The sequence below is a fragment of the Cynocephalus volans genome, chromosome 2 (genome assembly GCF_027409185.1).
Source record: "Cynocephalus volans isolate mCynVol1 chromosome 2, mCynVol1.pri, whole genome shotgun sequence".
Taxonomy (NCBI): domain Eukaryota; kingdom Metazoa; phylum Chordata; class Mammalia; order Dermoptera; family Cynocephalidae; genus Cynocephalus; species Cynocephalus volans.
This window is the reverse complement of record NC_084461.1, coordinates 73,732,621-73,752,519: the sequence shown is the minus strand read 5'-3', so window position 1 is coordinate 73,752,519 and position 19,899 is coordinate 73,732,621.

Here is a 19,899-nt window from a genome sequence, read left to right as displayed (position 1 = left end):
CAGTATCTCTATTTGTGTCACCTGCTTTTGTGTTAAGGCCATATGACCCAAGAATATTTGTCAAGCTACTCAGGTCACTAAAGTACCCCTACCTTGCCTGCCTGGCCTCTTGGGTCACCAATCACACATTTCCCAGTTTTCGATGTAAGGTTTTCCTTTTCTTTTCTTTTTTTTAATCAGCTTGTTATGAAACCCACCATCATTTGATTGATTGGGAAGAAATTGCTTCCCTAAGTGCCACTAGGAAGACAGTCCTCTAGAGTGGAAAAAAAAAAAGACATTCTGTCTCTGGTCGTTTTCTAGTAGTTTTCTTTCTCAGTGTTCTAGCTTAGAAGAGCTATAGAACTCTGCACTTGTACCTTATGTGCTTTTTTTTTTTGTCTTTTGTGGTGACCAGTAAGGGGATCGCAACCCTTGGCTTGGTGTCCTCCGCACCGCGCTCAGCCAGTGAGCGCACCGGCCATTCCTATATAGGATCCGAACCCACGGCGGGAGCGCCGCTGCGCTCCCAGTGCCGCACACTCCCGAGTGCGCCACGGGGCGGCCCCTTATGTGCTTTTTGACTAACAAAAGTAAACAGAGTATTTGATTAAAAACATCTAACAGTTCATTAAAGGTAAAAGAATTTTGAAAAATGTAGGGTAGATGCTGGACATGGCCCTATTGCCCCTCCCTTGCATACCAGAGGTCCCCTCCCACTTCCCTGGGGAGAGGGCTGCCCCTAGCCAAGGCGGTTACCAAGGAAAGGCATGTCCTCTTTAGATAAATAGTATGCTGGAAAAAGCAGGACACTACATACATGAAAATGATTTAACATCCTCTGGTTGAGAGTCTGCACATGAAAGTGAGCTGGTTGAGGGCCTGCATGTGAGAGTGATTTACATTCTTACTTTGATCTGTTAACTATATAACTGCTGTGTGTGCTCCATGGCAGTGTGGACTTCTTACTGACCAGCTACCTGCGGTGCCTCTACTAAGTCTAATAAATGAATGTCTCTACTTGCTGGACCTTCAGGTGATTTCTTTGGAATAGGTAAGTACTATGCGAGTGCCCTCTCAGATTTGGGGTTTCCATGTTACAAAAAAGAATAGGATTTAAGATGTGACAGGAAGCCTTTCTTACTCCCAAGATGAGGAAACCAGAATAGGGTCCATTTATTGTGAGAAGGGGAACCCAAATGATGAAGGAAAACTTGACAGTGTACTATTAAAGAAGTATAGATTATTATTATTCTGTATTTTTCCATTTATCATTACGTTCTGTATTTATTCTTTTTTTTTTTTTTTTTTTGTCGTTTTTTCGTGACCGGCACTCAGCCAGTGAGTGCACTGGTCAGTCCTATATAGGATCCGAACCCGCGGCGGGAGCGTCGCCGCGCTGCCAGCGCAGCACTCTACCAAGTGCGCCACGGGCTCGGCCCAACGTTCTGTATTTATTCTATATTAATTATTTAATAATCTGTACAGATTATTATGAACTCGGAAAAGTTTATTGAAGTGGCTTTTTAATAAACCTTAATTTCATACTTGTGTGACATAGCTATTGGCATAAACTTGTCTTTTGAAACATAATATCCAGAATTGTTAGATGTAAACTCCATACTGCTCAACCTATTATGTCAACTGGTATTTTGTAAAGTCTTTTCAGAAACTCAGAAGCTGAAACTGTTTCTTCCTTTCTCCTTGCACACCTGCTGTGGAAATGCTATCCTGAGAGGAGGGAATGTGGGAAAGGGTAGAGAAAGGCAATTTATGGTTAATAAAGAACAGGTGATAAATTATTTCCCCAGGACACAGGTTTTACTATCTGAAGTAAAATAACTGATTTGAGTTATTATATTCATCTCTGAAAGCAGTCCTGGGTATATATTGGGGCAGGAGACGAACCTACTTCAGGGGAATAAAAAATCCAAACTCTTCTTTGCTGTCATTTCAAGAGAAAAGTAAAGCCTTTGATTCTAAAATTAGAGACAAAGTCTCAGACACACATTAAGAAGAGAAGTAAGAATTTGGCTTAAATTTACAATCCAAGACCTTTCTAGGAGGCAAGATTACCTAGGGGAAGAGAGGATTAACAGAAGCCACAGGGATTGGGGAGGGAGTGGTGAGGGCAACATGCAAGATGATATCCACTGACTTGTGTAATTTGGTTTAGAACGACATTTTTCTTTTTTACTTTTTTTTCCATATGACCAGTGTAAATTTGGAAAATATAAAGATAAAAAGTGAAAACCACTTTCAAAGTTTAAAAAGCTTGGAATTCCAGAAAAAGACACAAACAGGTGTTTGAGGATCCTAAATGTAAATACATCAGGAACATAATATAATAGATTCCGAGGTCTGAAAGCATAAAGACCAGAGAATGCAGACGAGATGATTTGATAATTACAGTAACGGGAACATTTCTCATTCCTTTCCCTCTTCGGTGCCAAATTGCGTCTTTCCGGAGGAGATGCCTCTACCTTCTGTATCTAAGCTGATGTCTCTCAATGATACAGTCATTAGGGAATTTTAAGGATATGCTCTGCCGTGGATGTTACTATGGCACCACAAACTCAACCTGTGTAGAAGTGAATATGTTACCTTTGTGAAACTCCAACCCCCTCCACAAATCTATCCTTTCCCCCAATTTTCCTTTTCACTGGTGTCATTCCCATTTCTCGATCACCCCAGACAGGAATCTGAGAGCCGACTTTGACTCCTTTTTCTCCCTTGTCATGGCACTCAGAACTTCATGGGGTTAATGTGGAGAAGATAATCCAGGCTGACAGAAAAACAGCATAGAATGTTTTAAGTAATTAGAAATGTGAAGGTCTATTCACAAGGTTGAATACTCTTTTCCTTAGTCCATGCACACAGAGTTGTCTATTGCTGCCGTGGTGACCATTTTAAGAAGATATCTCAGGGCAGACAGTAGCTGATTATTCCTTAGTCCAAGGGAAAGATAAAAAGAAAGCATTCCTCCTGCACTGCTATAAGAAAGTCAGAAAACTTTGATTCCTTTGATTCCACTTGATTTTCTAGCTTCTGACTTCAAGGTCACACCTGGCCGTCTATGACAACACTACCTACATTAAATAAAACTCTTACGTAGCAAAACGTTGCCACTGGGTCTTTCAGCCTCTGAGGTCTATACTGATTCCTACCCCTCCGTTCCTCTTCTCCTCTGCACACTTCTCTCCAGGATTCCAAGAAGCACATTCTCTTTTTCTCTGGAGGGGGAAAAAAAAAAAAAAAAGACAAAAAACCACACACTTTCATGTGATCTAAAATCAGTACAAATTAATAGATTTTAAATATAAACAATTGAAATTATGTTGGAGTGTTAATATTCTCTGAAGACTTTCCAACTTACCAGTAATTAAGACCTAAGCAAAAGAAATGAAGCTTCTACAGGTAATTTCAGACAACATGAAGATGCGGGTTTTTTGTATCTGTTTTTGCTTTCTTGGGAGGAGACAGTTCAGGACATAATTTAATAATTCAGGTGGTTTTTGTACCGTCTAACTGTTATAAAGTTATGAGAGATTTTAGTTAATGGGCTTCTTTCCTTGGCATGGGAGAAACTACACAATTTGTATATCATATTCTAGATTTATAATAGTTGTTTTAGGTATTTGAAATTAGCATCTTCAACAGTAATGTTGAAAAACTGGACAGTTTCAATTCCTCCATGTTGGATACAATGGCATGTTAAATTTGAAAATACAAGAAAACATATATTTTAAGTTTTAACTCAATTTCATTGTTTCTGGCAATATTAAATCATTTTTGTCCCTTTCAAATATATTACTATACAAGTATTATTTTCAAGATAAATTTAAAGCATTCATATAGTGTATTAAGCTTTGGTTATTAAGACTTTAAGTACATAATATAATAATTTTCAAAGATCAAAAAGTGACCAAAGTGAAACATAGAATTTAGGTCAAATCTTTTCCTTGTGAAATATACAAAAAAATTTAAAAAAAAAAAAGGTTATGACACATTACTAAATGCTCTGTAGAAATAAGTATATCATAAATTTTAAAAATAATTATTTCAAAAATAAACAAATTTAAACATTTTTACAGAGAAAGTGATTAATCAAAACAGTTAATTTTTCCTGAATAGGATATAACATTTTAAGTATTTATTAGGAACTGGCTAATTTAAAAATAGATTACTATAGAGAATCCAGAAGTCAACCCACACACCTACAGCCATCTGATCTTTAACAAAGGCACCAAGCCTATACACTGGGGAAGAGACTGCCTCTTCAGCAAATGGTGGTGGGAAAACTGGTTATTCATATGCAGGAGAATGAACTAGACCCATACCTCTCACCATATACTAAAATGAACTCAAAATAGATTAAAGAATTAAATATACACACTGAAACAATAAAACTTCTTAAATAAAACATAGGGGAAACACTTCAGGATGTAGGACTGGTCACAAACTTCATGAATATGACACCAAAAGCACAGGCAACCAAAGGAAAAATAAACAAATTGGATTATATCAAACTAAAAAGCTTCTGCACAACAAAAGAAACAATTAACAGAGGAAAAAGACAGCCAACAGAGTGGGAGAAAATATTTGCAAAATATACATCTGACAAAGGATTAATATCCAGGATATACAAGGAACACAAACAACTTTACAACAAAAAAACAAGTAATCCAATTAAAAAATGGGCAAAGGAGCTGAATAGGCATTTCTCAAAGGAAGCTATATGAATGGCCAACAAACACATGAAAAAATGCTCAATATCACTCAGCATTCGGGAAATGCAAATCAAAACCACACTGAGATACCATCTCACCCCAGTTAGGATGGCTAAAATCCAAAGACTCAGAACGATAAATGCTGGAGAGGTTACAGAGAAAAAGGAACTCTCATACATTGTTGGTGGGACTGCAAAATGGTGCAGCCTCTATGGAAAATGGTATGGACGTTCCTCAAACAACTGCAGATAGATCTACCATATGACCCAGCTATCCCATTGCTGGGGATATACCCAGAGAAATGGAAATCATCAAGTTGAAGATATACCCGTTCTCCAATGTTCATTGCAGCACTCTTTACTATAGCTAAGAGTTGGAACCAGCCCAAATGTCCATCATTAGATGAGTGGATATGGAAAATGTGGTATATCTACACAATGGAATAGTACTCTGCTATAAAAAAGAATGAAATACTGCCATTTGCAGCAACGTGGATGGTCCTAGAGAGAATTATATTAAGTGAAACAAGTCAGGCACAGAAAGAGAAATATCACGTTTTCACTTATTTGTGGGCGCTAGAAATAAATAAATAAATACACAAATAAACGGGGGTGGGGGGGAGGGAAGACTACACAACAATTACAATTCCTTGAAGTTGATACGACAAGGAAACAGAAAGGACATTGTTGGGAGGGAGGGGGGGGGGAGGGAGGAGGGAAGGAGGTTTCGGTAATTGGCCACAATAATCAACCACATTGTATATTGACAAAATAAAATTAAAAAATAAAATAAAATAAAAAATGGAATTACTGTATGTAGGTTTCCAGCACTGTCTAAAAATTATTTGAATAATAATTAGCCTAAAGACGAAATTTAGTTTCTAAATTCATTGATTTTCAGTTAAGAAAAAAAAAGGATGATGTCGTTTAAACTTGTCTCTTCCTTTACAGATTTTATTGGTAAAATCTGTAATGTGTTTTGTGTACTTGCAAATAAGATGGGTTGAAAGTGTTTCTGCACCGAATCAAAAAAATGGAGTATGAAATTTTATTTTATCCAGGCTAATTTTTTGTTGGTTTTAAACAAATATTTATTTTCTTAATTTTGAGAACCTAAAGGACAGAATGAATTAAGTAATTAAAATATGAAGAGCCTGAAGAAAAATCTCCAAAATTGTACAACTTTAAAAAAATCAATCCCGTTTTATTACTAAATGTATGCTGGTTTTAGGCAGCACAGTGAGAACAGAGAGCTAATTGCAGTGCTTCTTTTGAGCTTATTCTTTCACAGCTAGAGGGTAAAAAAGAATGTTTTGGAAGATGTTCAACATTTAATTACCATAATTCTGATTTTTCTTAATGAATGTCAATACTTCTGACCAATTGAATTCAAATGCTCAGTTTATATTGTGTAATACAGAACATATCAGAACTAATAAAAAATGAAAATAAAATAGGGAAAATGGTTAATATTTCTTTAGCGTTCTCTTTCTCTTTTACTAGCACATTAAAAATGCCCAGTTTGCTATGCCTGAATATTCTTGCCTGTGTATGCATAATGGTACCAGAAATCATAAAAAATGATGGATTTTTTTTATTGGATTTTAATTACAACGTTGTGTAACTTTAAACTATAAAACAATTTAGAGAGATTAAGCAGAAAATTACACATAGTAAGGAAGCAATTTTTGTAGCGAGTAGCATGTTCTACCTGCTAGCAATTCATATTTCAGTTTTTCTTGCTAATCATTAAGTTCTGTTTTCTAAGGATAAGATATAGGTGCAAAGATACAAGACAGCCAAAGAGAGCTTTAAAATCTGTGAGGCCACTAATCCACCCAGCGCAGTAGTCTTCTCTGATAACAATACCTAGTCATATGTGAGAATATATAATTACAGTTCTTAAAGATCAGGAGCTTCATGAATTTACCTAATTAAAACTTATTTTGGAATATATCTAACTTCCCTTATAATAATAAAATGTTTGTTTATGCCACTAAATTTGGGGTGGTCTTTTATGCATCAATAGATAACTGGAACAGACTTTGGTACCTGGAAGTGGGGTGCTGCTATTGTTTTGGGGACCAAGCTGTGGGCAAGAACTGTAGGTCCTGAGGAGGCTGTTGGGAAAGGATATGAAGGAAGGTGAAGAAAATTTTAATAAAAACTGCAGGAAAGGATGCACTTATGTAGTGACAGAAAGTTTGTTAATACTGTTGCTTATGGTAATGTGAAAACTATAAATACACGTAATGAATTTGATTAGCTAAGAAGATTTTTGGGCAGATTACTGAAGATGATTTCTATCTTTTTTTCAAGCTGCTAAAAATAAGCAGTTAAGCAAAGACTTTCAAAAGAAGTCTAGCCTCAGCCTGATCACATGGGGAACTTGGAGTATAAATGGCACCACGGAGTTATACAACCCAATGCACCCGTCAGGTTAAGAGAATTCTTTTGAGAAGGGTATAGCTGTGAGCTGTTTACAGACAATGGGTGATGTATGTTTTCATTTTAGGGCTGCCATAACAAAGTACCATAAGCTGGGTGGCTTAAAACTAACAGAACTTTCTTGTCTCACAGTTCTGGACCTAGAAGTCCAAAATCAAGGTTCTAACAGGGCTATTAGAGGAGAACTTTTCCTTGCCAGTTCTGGCTTCTGGTGTTTGCTAGTAATTATTGGTGCTCCTTGACCCTACTCAGCTACAACCCTTCCATTTCTGCCTGTGTTGTCACACAGCTGTCTTCCTGTGTGTATCCCCATTATCACATGACATTCTCCCTGTTTATCTGTGGCCAAATTTCCTTCTCAAAAAGACACCAGCCATACTGGATTAGGGCCTGCCTAAAGGGCCTCATCTTAATTTGATTATTCTGCAAAGACTTTTATTTCCATATAAAGTAATATTCATAGGTACCAGGGGTTAGGACTTCAACTTATCTTTTTCGGAGGTACAATTCACCCCATAACAATGAGGCAGTGGAAAAATAAAGGGTATCAGGCCAGGGTGCCAACAATATTGACTCAAAGCATCTTTCCAAGTTGCCAGTTTCCTCATGAGTTTCGACTTCAGACATACTGAACTACTGATACACTGAACAATTTTCAAGTCCCAACTTTAATGTCTTTGCATACTCTTCTTGCCTGAACTATGTCTCTTGCTCTTCTGCTTGGTGAAAGTCTCCTCACCTTCAAGATGCACTATCATCTCTTAAGGGTTTTCTTCCCTGGCCCTACCCATTTCTCCAACCAACCCATTCCAGACGAGTTTATTAATTCATTCAACAATTTTTAGTGCATATTGTACAGCACAATGCTAGATATTAGATATGGTACTAGGTTATTAGGAAGACCTTGGCCCTAAAGTAGGTTACAGTCTAGTAGGGGTCTATGTTTATTATAATTACAAATAATAAAATTCAATAAATGATAAAATAGTCAGAGTATTCTGTGGTCACAAAGAGGAAGAGCACCAAGCTCAAGCAATTGCAGAAATATAAGGGATGACACTAGTCAGGAAGATTGATACATAATGATTAAAATTTAAAATACAAAAAATAGCTTCAAATTAATCCTTTAATAAAGCATCTAACTTTTGGTTCTACAATTTGTTCTCTACTAGTTATTTAACTGTTTTGTTAATTCATTCATTAAATCATTCATTCATTAAATTTGACAGTTATTTTTGCAGTAAGGGTCCGAGTTAAGTTCTGCCAGTCATGTCTGAGCTGTTTTAAATACAGGCAGTAGAGTAAAACATACTTACCGGCTTTGAAGTTAATGTAGCAACTTCTTATTTTGAACTGTTGATCAAGCTGTATTCATTTTTAATTGATTAGTTTCCTAGAAAAAATTTTGTCAATCTGTAATTTGTGTATTGCAAAGCAGTCCTTAAATATCCTAAAGGTAATTTTCCTAAATAGACTATTTAGAATGCCTGCAATTAGAGTTGCGAGTGATGATTGTCTGTAATAGTAATTTTCTTGTCTTAATGGCAATAAGCTGCTCATTATTTTTAAAAAAGTGTGCCACCCATTATTTCTGTTTAGAATGCTTCCTTTTCTCCAGAAGCTGATAAAATACTCTACTTCTTACTGACAGTGCAGTGAAGTGTGAAGGAAGATGCCAATCTTAAAAGACTGATAAAACAAAAATCCACACTGAGGTTTGACGATTTGGTTTTAATACCATTACCCTTAAAATAGCAATTTTGGAGGGCAAATGTTTTATATTTGTCACTCAAAGGTTTATACTCATTTATATTACTAGTATTAATATAAATGGGTACATGCTATTTCACCAATTTATCCTTTTCTTGTATCCATACATAATAACGTAATAAAGAAGTAACTTTATTTGACTTCTTGCAATAATGATGAAATAGAAATACCAGGTTAATTGATTAACAAAAGGAAGGTTAGCTTTTTCTTTCTGATTCAGTCTAGAGTAGGGTTTGGCAAATTTTTCTGTAAAGGGCCAGATAGTAATAAATATTTTTGCTTTGTGAGTCATATGATCTCTGCCACAACTATTCAGCTCTGCCATTGTAGAAAAAAAACCAAAAAACAAAAACATCCATAGACAATTCCTCGTGAAAAGATGTGGCTGTGTTCCAATAAAATTTTATTTACAAAAATAGGTAGTAGGCCATATTTGGCTCATGAGTTGTAGTTTGCCAAATAAAAGTACATTCTTCATAGGAATGTTGTGAAAGTTAAGAAGTATAATGTATGTAAATATTTTATACAGGGCCTTGAAACCCAGTAAATACTTTATACATTCAAACCACTCATATTATTATTATTATGTATAGAAGAAGAGATTAAGACAAAACTAATGAAGTAAAGTGTATGCTCCATATGGAAGGGGACCGAGTATGTCTTAGTCCTTCCTAGTACAGTGACCAGCACTGTGTCTAATGAAAAGAAGGGAATCAATGAATAATTATTGAGTAAACCAATATGTGAATAAAGTACAGTAAATGTTACTAATTTATTGTATGTTTTTATAAAATTTAGAGAGAAGGCTGTGATTTGAAAGGTATATAGTTACCCTATGTTCATTCAGTTTTAGGGTGCAGAGCAAAACGAACATTTCCGGATGGCCATGACGTATAATGTAGTAAATGCTGTGGCCTTGGAACCAAATGAGGCTTAACTTACAGGTCTTTGAAGAATTTAATATGGGCTTTCCCTCAGGAGTCATAGAGTGTTCAGCTATATAAAACCTTTTATTGTACCTTTTACCCACTCTTGTTTTACATTTGAGAAAAATGATGTTCTGAGTGTTTAAGTGATTATTTTCGCTAAAGTCATACAGGAAGAGGAAGAGTTGAGACCAGAACCTTGGTCTCCTGACTCCCAGTCCAGTGCATTTTCTATAACACATCACCATAGTTAACATGTAATCTTTTTTAATTAATTGCAGAAGAAACTTCCTCTTCTACCACCTTTCTCCTTCCTATACAAATCACACATACTGACATATGAACATATGAATGTATCCTATGAAAAAAACTTACGAAGTAATTAGGCTTAACTGATTTCTAAATCAATGACTATGCAAAACATCTCAGATTATTTCTATGTGGTGAAACAAAAACAGTTTTGTAACTAAATATTGAAGAGAAACACACATTGTGAAAAGTTATTTTATGAATTCATTTTTATTTGAAATAGAAAAACATGTGAAAGAAATTTTCTTAGTTATTAACATTGCAGACATAACTTTTTATTTAGAAACTTTAATGTTTACAACTCCCAAACATCTGTTTGCATGCAATCTAGCTGCTCTTTATATGCATACAACTTCTGTCTATCTCAATAGAAACTTACAAATATGAATGACTCTTCTGTGATCAACCACCAATTTCAAGGTGACATTTCTTCTTTTCTTCTTGCTTTGAAGAGTCTAGCATGGCAAACTGTCATTAACCTTTGTACCACATCAACAGAATATTAAAATAGAATGATTTTTCAACAGTCTATCCCCTTTCTGGTATCCATAAGTAATTACATACAAAATGAATAACTTTAGTTGACTTCTTTTTATTAGTCATATCTTTTTATTTAGACATGATTTATGGTTATTCTTATTTTGTAAGAAATCTTTCTGTAAGTTTTAAAATGTTTATATAATGGTTAGACAGTTACATAACATTGATATAGTCAAAATAACTTCACTGAAGAAACATATATAGCTCATTAAATGTTCTGCAACTAATTAATTAAGTAGAGTGACAGATGAAATATGAAATACTTTACGTGGAAATCTGCAATCACTGCAGGTGTCTTTTTGGTTCTAGAAATTCTTCATTTGATACATATAGCTTTCTGAAAAACACAAAATCCATCTTTTGTTGCTTTTTGTGCCCTTGCAAGTAATATAAACTAAATGTCAGGAAATAGCTTTATTTGGAGAAAAAACTAGTTTTTTAAAAGAATTATTTATTCCAATAAATCACAGTTTTTTAAACCAGTAACCTCCTATAATTTAGACATCTTATATAGAATATGAGTATTTGCTAGTTTGGTATTTAAGTATTCAAAAGATAAAACGATGATGTTAAGATGCTATAATCTGTATTACACAACAGTTCAGGCTGATGGTAGCGCAGGTGAAAGAAGTTATATTTTGCATACATATAAATTCAAATAAGTTGTTTTGACTGAATACCCTGTGAGCTGTTTTACCAAAATAAATCTCTCTCTTCTTTCCTGATACTTAACAGGCAAAAGAAGAAGCTTTTCGTTTGTCTTCTAATCAAAACATTAGAGAAAAAAGTGTGGTTATACAGGCTATTTCACGCTTTATACATGTAGAATCTCCACATTTGATTGCTTCCTCAAGTGAAACTATTATAAAAGAAACTTTTTAAAACATTTGTGAGTGTGTGTGCATGCATGTGTGCACCTGTGCACATACTTGTTTGTGTACAGCAAGTTGTAGAGTGCCTTTGTGAAATGGCCTTTGAAAGGACTGAGCTCCTTGAAAGTAGACTTGTCTTACTTTTCTGCAGATCCACAGATCCTTACACTGCCTGACATATGACGTTTGCTCAAAAAATTAGTGCAGGAATGAATGAACAGATGAATGAATGAGTTATGACCTGTATTAGTCCATTTCTGTTGCTTATAACAAAATACCTGAAGGTGGATGATTTGTAGAGAAACAGTATTTGTTGCTTACAGTTTCAGAGGCTGGGAAGTACAAAGTTCAGGGAATACATCTGGTTAGAGCCTTCTTTGGTTTTCCAGAAATGCAGGATGTCACATGGAGAGAATAGCAGAGAAGAGAGAGAGTTAACTCCTCATTCCTTAATTTAAAGTCCTCAGAACCACACCCATGACCACAATTAAACTGTCAATTTATTAATCCATTTACTAGACCATGGTACTCATGATCTAATCATCTCTTTAAGGCCCCACCTTTCAACTACCACAATAGGATTTCCCACCTATTTCTTAACACTGTCACAGTGGAGACCAAACCTCAGTGACTTTGGGGGGGGGATATTCTATCCACAGCACTACTTTACAATCTGAATCAGACTGAAAGAACTGTCACATCCATGCTAATCCTTTCAACAGAGAGATACTGATGTCCATATAGGTTACATTCTAAATGCCTGTCCTCAAGTCCCCTTTACCCCCATGTTTCTTTGGTTTATTTTTTCTCATTTTTATTTGTTTAGTTTTTATTGAAGTAAAGTTTATATAGAGAGAGATGCATGAACCTTAAGTGTATAATTCAGTGAATTTTGATAAACGCATACACCTGTGTAACAATAATGCCAATCAAGTTATAGAACACTTCTATCACCCCATAAGATCCCCTGTGTCCCTTCTCAGTTAGTGTACTCCCCCCCAGCTAGGGGCAACTTTCTGATTGTTTTTTAAGTGTATGTTAATTTTACCTGCTATAGACTTTTGTATCAGTCTTCTTTTATTCATCTTAATGTCTGTGAGATTCAACCATGCTTCTATTTGTTCCAATATTTTATTCCTGAGTTTTGTTACAGTAGTTTATTATTGAGTCATAGACATTTGACTCATTTCCTGGTTTTGGTTGTTATAAATCTACCCTGAAAATTCCTGTACAAGTCTTTTTGAGGATATATGCTTTAATTTCTCTTGTATAAGTACTTATGGGTAAAATTTCTGGTTCATAACTCTCTCTATATAAAAAAGGCCAAACATTTCGAAAAGTGGTTATACCATTTTATACTCTCAACAGCAATATGTAAGAGTTCTAGTTGCTTCACTACCTTTCTAACCTTTGTTGTATCTTTTTCTATTTTATTCTAGAGACTTTAAAGATTTGGCTTTTATATTTAAGTATGATTCACTTCAAATTACCTTTTGTTTTTTTCTGCATGTTGTGGGGTCATGGGTCAAGATTCAGTTTCCTTTCCATGTATTTTTCCAGTTGATCTAATCTGTTGAGAAGATCTTCCTTTCTTGAAAATTGCCATTTTTGTGAGGGTCATTTTCTATCTAGGATTTCCATTATATTTCTCAGATTTATAGTCTTTTACACTAATACCAAAAAATAAAGACAATAGGGTTTTCACCGAGACTACATTCTATAGATCAATTTCGGACAGATTGATATTTTAAAAATATTGTGTTTATTTTCATGAATATGCTATATATATTTAGATTTCTTAAATTTCTTTCAAAGACTTGTCCTTTTTTGGTGTAGAGCTTTGCACATGTTTTGTTAAATTTATTTCTAATAGTTTTACATAAAATTTTATATTTAATTTTATTTTAAATTGAAAGATAACTTTAAATTTTAGTTTTCAATTATTTGCAGCTCATATACAGAAAATAATTGGTTTTAATATATTAACTTTAAATCCTGTGACCTTGCAATTACATATTGGTTATATTACTTGTTTTATAGATTGCTTTAGATTTTGTGCATAAGCAATCATGCTATTTTTAAATAAAGAGTTTCAATTCTTTCTTTCAAATATTTGTACTTTTTCTTACCTATTCACTAAGACCTTAAATACAATGTTGATAAAGACAATGAGAATGGGAATCTATTTGTTTATAAATTTAGATTTAACTACACAAGCCTTTCTGCATATACACTTTCTATTGGTGGCTGGGAAACTTGACTCACTATTACTGTTTTATTCTTATTAGTTGAGATAATAATAACAACAATAATAGTGACCACTGATAGAGTACTTATTCATACTGTACATTTTGACAAGTACTTTTATGCTGTATTTCTTTTAAATCTTACAAAGTCCTGTAATTTTGTTTCTATCCAAGGAAAACTAACCTTTCCAGAACACTGATGGCTTAAAATCACCCTGCTAGTAAATGGTGGGGTCTATATGGGTTTTAAACGCAGTTTAACTCTAGAACCTGGACTTTTAAATAAAGCTCCATAGAAATTTCAATTTTACAGGTAGACAAACTTTAGTTCTGCCATCTTTATTTCATCCTTCAACCACTCTTTGTTACTGGCTCCAGGGTTCCACTGCTTTTACTTTCACATTCCAGTATTATTTTATGTCAGAAAACTTGTGGCTATGAAGAGTACAGCTCTCTCACCAAGAAATCTGCGAAAATTTGGTCATTGGACACTCCATTAGGCTGACATTAATTATCTCTTTAACTTGTTTAATTTGCTATTAAGGGGCAGGTGGCAGTAGTCGACAATCTGGCAGAGTTCTACAATGACCATTCTCTAGTGCCTTGCCGTTAGAGTGCTTAGTGTAGATCCATTTCAAACAGCTTTACATTTGTCAGCTCTGGTGTTGGGGAAAGAGAGGGGGCAGGAAACCATTACTCCAGTTACTGAATTGCCCCTTGTTAACTACAATCTTGTCTACAGGGCTAAAAAGAATTTCCACTCAAAAAAATTGAAATTTGATTTTTGTGTCCTTCCTGGTTCTGTCCTATTGGGACATGATGGACCCATTAGCATACAAATATTTTCTTTTACCTCATGTCCTAAGAAATTCCCTCCTTGACTCAATATGTCAATGCTGCTATTGCTCCATTTCTCTACTTCTGTCTTCAAACTGTTTAAAATGATTGTCTTCATACAGTATTTTCATTTCTTCACCTCTCTTTTGTTCCATCTCACTCCAGTCTGGCTTCCATCCCTACCGCTCCACTGAATCTGATCTTTTAAACATCACCATTGACAAGACCAAAGTTCTAGATTTTGTCAATGTCTCTGTTCATTTTTCCCTGGTGCTTTATTATTTTATTTGAAAGTAATACAGGACTGGCTGGTTAGTGCAGGTGGTTACAGCATGGTGCTGATGACACCAAGGTCAAGGGTTCAGATCCCTGTACCAGCCAGCCAGCCAAATAAAAGAAAAGAAAGAATAAAATAAAATCAAAGGTTCAGATCATGGTGCCAGCCAGTTGCCAAAAAAAAAAAAAGAAGAAGAAAATAGTACAAAATACATTTGCACACTCCATTTTCCCCAAGGTCATTTGTGTTTTTTGTTTTTGTTTTTTTTTCTTTTTTGGTCATTAAAAATGAAGTGTCTGGCTGTTGAATGAAAAATGGCTAGGATAGGGTTAAGAATAAATTCTGGGAAAACAATGGGCCAGTGGGAAGGCCATTGGTCATAGTAGAGTTGATGACAGATGATAGTAGATTGTACTAGGATGTTTGCAACAGAAATAGAGATAAATAAATAGAGAAAATGATGTTTAGGAGGCAAAATTGGAAGTTTTTTGGAACTGAAACTTTGGTTCAGTTTTGGATATATTGAAATTGAAAGGCTCCTGGTACATCCAAATAGGATATTGAGTAGACATTTTTCATAGTGGATATGGATCTCAAAAAATTCTGAGAGCTAATTTAGAGCATCATCAATGTATGAAATGATTTGAAGCCATTTATCCACAGAAGGGTAAATTGTAGGGGTAAATTGCAGGACAGGTCTCAGTAAGAAATCTGCTATAGTCTGTAATGTATTTTAGTTCTTCATTCACTTAAAAGAGTGGCTATAGAATAAGTCTGGATATAAAGGAAATGACAAGATAATAACCCTTGAAGTTTTTTTTTTTATATTCTTTGTCTTATGTGAAACATTTTTTCTTTCAGTTTGTGGTGAGACTTAATGTAGTTGAAGGCACACAAATAGTAGATTCTGCTACCCCTGTCAATTGACTTTTAATAATACATTTCAGCAATTGCAAAGTCTTGAATGATGTATTAAGTCAATATCAGTTAATACTGTATAATAATGTCATATTTGATTATGATGATGCTGTTTGATGTAAATATCTTTTAGTATTTTAAAAGAAAAGTTTTGCTACAGCTATGAAATTAATTTAGTGCTTAGCTGTTGTCTGGGAATATGATATTCATTTTTTTCCTAGCTTCTTTTGAAATGCTTTAGCTTTAATGGCTGAGATTGCAGAAAATACTAGGTCTTTAAAAAAAAAACTATTAGGGTAAACATATAAACACAAGGTAGAAAACCAAATAACAAAATAAAAATATAGCAGACTTGCATTGGAGATAAGGAAAATGTGTATGTAGAAAGTGTGCTAGCATTAATACAATTATAATAAGAGAATCAGATTATGTATTTTATCATAAAAGATGTTATATACATTGGTATCTTCCTCATAGTCTTATCATACTAATTCATGTGGATTATCAAACTGGATAACCTCTTTTAGAATATTTTTTCCTATGTGGAGAAAAGAGGGGTGTAAAAAAGCAAACATCTTAGTAACTCTGAAAGTAGGAAACTGATTCATTGCCCTAAAATTTTTTTTGAGTATCATCTTTTAATAGCATATATTAATAAAATGTATGAAAAAAAAAGAAAGTAGAAGGTTGGATTCACTCAAGTACTTAATATTCAGGTAGGGAGAAGGAAAGAGTTGCCATTGGTCCTTTTAAGTTAATTTATATTTTCAAACCATCAATAACCAGATTTTCCAACTTAGCTTTTTTAGAAAATGATAAATTACAAAGTAATTGATGATGAAGGACCTTTATGTTGGCATTCATTGCAGCTAAATTCCAAATGCTATGCTATATATCTGCTTAATTTATGGTAGGTATAGTCTGGAATGGAGAATTTCCCTGGAATCTAAAAATATATTGCAAAATCTATTTTTAAAAAATGATGCCAAAGATTCTTAATGCAAATAAATTCATATTAAGTTGAAATTAGTTTATTAAACTTATAACTAAAACCATCAGAAACAGCCTAGATTTCCTGTTATAATTAATAACACAAACTTATACAAACCAACTTTAAATTTTATGAAAACGTGAAAGGTAAACACTAGTTTCCGAAGTTATGCCAAGTGATGCTACCTTTTTCTTGAGTTTTTCTCTTTTAATGACTTAATCTTCTAAGATTATTTCTTGAATGTGTAATATTCAAACCTCAAATACTACACTGAAAAATCTGCCACTGTAAGGAAAGAAATGTTAACTCTCCTACTACCATCTCGAATCGGACACCCTCGGAAAGCTGCCTTAGGGCTCAAACAGTCCACAGGGATGATTCTGCTGACCTAGGTTCCTGAGGATAGTTTTCCCACTGAAAACCCCAAATCTTTATTTTGTGGGTATGCTTCCTTCCTGAGAATGTATACTGCTCCAGAAAATGTGTATTCACCTCAGGTGTGTTGTAAAGCTAGAATAAAAACCAAATTGATTAACTTTGTCGAATGGGATGTTTCTTTCCTTTTGGTTTGTGCTGAGATTTATTTTCTCATTAATCTTGAGCTCTGAGAGATACCTGGTTATAATAGAAAGTAGCTTCGACAACTTAGTAGAAGGTTTATATCCTTCAAGTCAGAACTAGACACACATGGTGATTTAGTTGAATTGAGGCAGAAATTGTGGTATTGTTGCTCAGAATGACTTCCTGAAATTGATTTTAAAAAATCCCTTGTCAGTCTGAGTTACTAAACTTTGCATATATTGGCTAGACTGCAATTTTGTTTAGCACCACAGACTACCTTTCCAAGCCCCCTCTCCCACTCCCACGCTCCTGTTTTTCTTAACACCTACTCCACTGTCTATGTACACAATTTATCGAATAAATAAGGCGGTCTTATTTCATTTTTTGGTATTTTAAACAGTTAGACAGCAGAAGATCCAGACTTCTATCCTAGCAGTTTAGAAATGGTGTTATGGTATATACTGAGGTTTAGTATTTCAAAGAATTTGAAGTAATTTTTATTCTTAAAACTGAATATTTTATTAAAAAAGAATGCAATGAACTCACACAGAAAGTATATGGGCAAACCTATGTGTACAATTTTCCATTTATACTTTGTGGGAAATTTGTGTTTTTATTAAGGAAATCTTCCAAATGTACAAGGAAACACAGCATAGCATAATGAATAGTGAATTAATGAATGTTTACTAGCATCTTTTCCTCCTCCAGGAATTTTTTTTTTTTTATTCTTTGCACATTTTCTAATTGGTCATTTCCTTTACCTTATTGATTTTTTTAGAATCTTCATAAATTTGATAGAATATTTGTCACTCATACTAATAGCAAATGTTTTCTCATCTGTGGCATTTTTTTTCCCCTGTGTGTCTTGAAATAATTGTAGATTCACAGAAAGTTGCAAAAATAACGTAGAAAAGTCCTATGTGCCCTTCACCTGGTTTCCCCAGGCCATAACTATGGCACAATATTAAAACCAGGAATTCGGCATTGGTAGAATGTGTGTGTGCGGTTTTATGCCATTTATTACTTGTTCAAATCCATGTAACTACTGCCACCATCAAGAGACAGAACTATTCCCTTAACATAAACATCTCCTTCATGCTATCCCCTTATAATCATACCCACCTCTCTCCTTTTCCACCAGCCCTAACCTCTGGCAACTACTAATCTGTTATTCATCCCTATAATTGTTATTTTGTAAAAGTAATATAAATAGAGTCCTACAGGATTTGACCTTTTAAGATTAGTTATTGTCACTCAGCATAATTTTCTATGTAGACCATCATATCTTCTGCAATTAGAGGCAGTTTTATTTCTTCCTTTCCCATTTATATACATTACACTACCTTTTCTTTATGACACCAGCTAAAACTTCCAGTACTATGTTTAATAGCAGACATGAGGGTGAACATCAATGCTTTCTTCTGATCTTAAGGGAAAAGCGTTTTGTCTTTCACCATTATGTATGCTGCAGGATTTTTTTTTAGATGTTCTTATCAAGTTGAAGTTACAGGTGTTTGTAGATGTTTTTTATCAAGGTGAGGAAGTTTCCCTCTAATTCAAATTTGCTATGAGTTTTTATCATAAATGGGTGTTTAATTTTGTCAAATGTGGTTTTCTGCATTAATATGATCATGCAATGTTATTCTTCAGCCTGTTAATATGGCGAATTACTATGTTTGATTTTCAAATATTGAACCAGTCTTGCATCCCTGAAATAAACACCATTTGGTCATGGTATGTAATTCTTTTTATGTATTGCTGCATTCTGTTCGCTAATATTTTATTAAGAATTTTTACAACTGCATATTCTTGAGGGATAATGGGCTGTAGGGCTTTTTTTTTTTTTTTGCATTTGTCTGGATTTGGTATCAAGATGATATAGTCATAACAGGTAAGGTTGGAGTGTAGAGTAGATTATTGTTTAGAAATTTCCATTTTTTCTAATATAAACATTTTGTGCTAGAAAATTCTCTCTCAGTACTGCTTTAGTTGTGTGCCACAAATTTTGGTATGTTGTATTTTTATTTTCATTCAGTTAGATGCATCTTTTTATTCCCTTTGAGATTTCTCCTTTGATCCATGGATTATTACATCCTATTAGTTAATGATGTTTTTGAGATCTTCTGTCCTTTTTTACTTTTTGTCTACTTGTTCTATTAATTGTTGACAGAGGAGTGTTGAAGTTTCTAACCATAATTGTGAATGTGCCTATTTCTCCTTTCAGTTCTGTTTTTGCTTTACATAATTTGCATCTCTGTTGCTTGTGTATACACATTTAGGATTGCTATACCTTCTTGATAAATTGAACTTTTAATCATTATTTAACACCTCTTTCTTTCCTTGGTAATTTGCTTTGCTCTGAAGTCTGCTTATCTGATACTAATATAGCCCCTCCTGCTTTATTTTGATTAATTTTTGCATGGTGCTTATTTTTTTTCACCCTTTATTTTCAACCTGCACACATCATTTTATCTGAAGAGAGTTTCTTGCAGACAA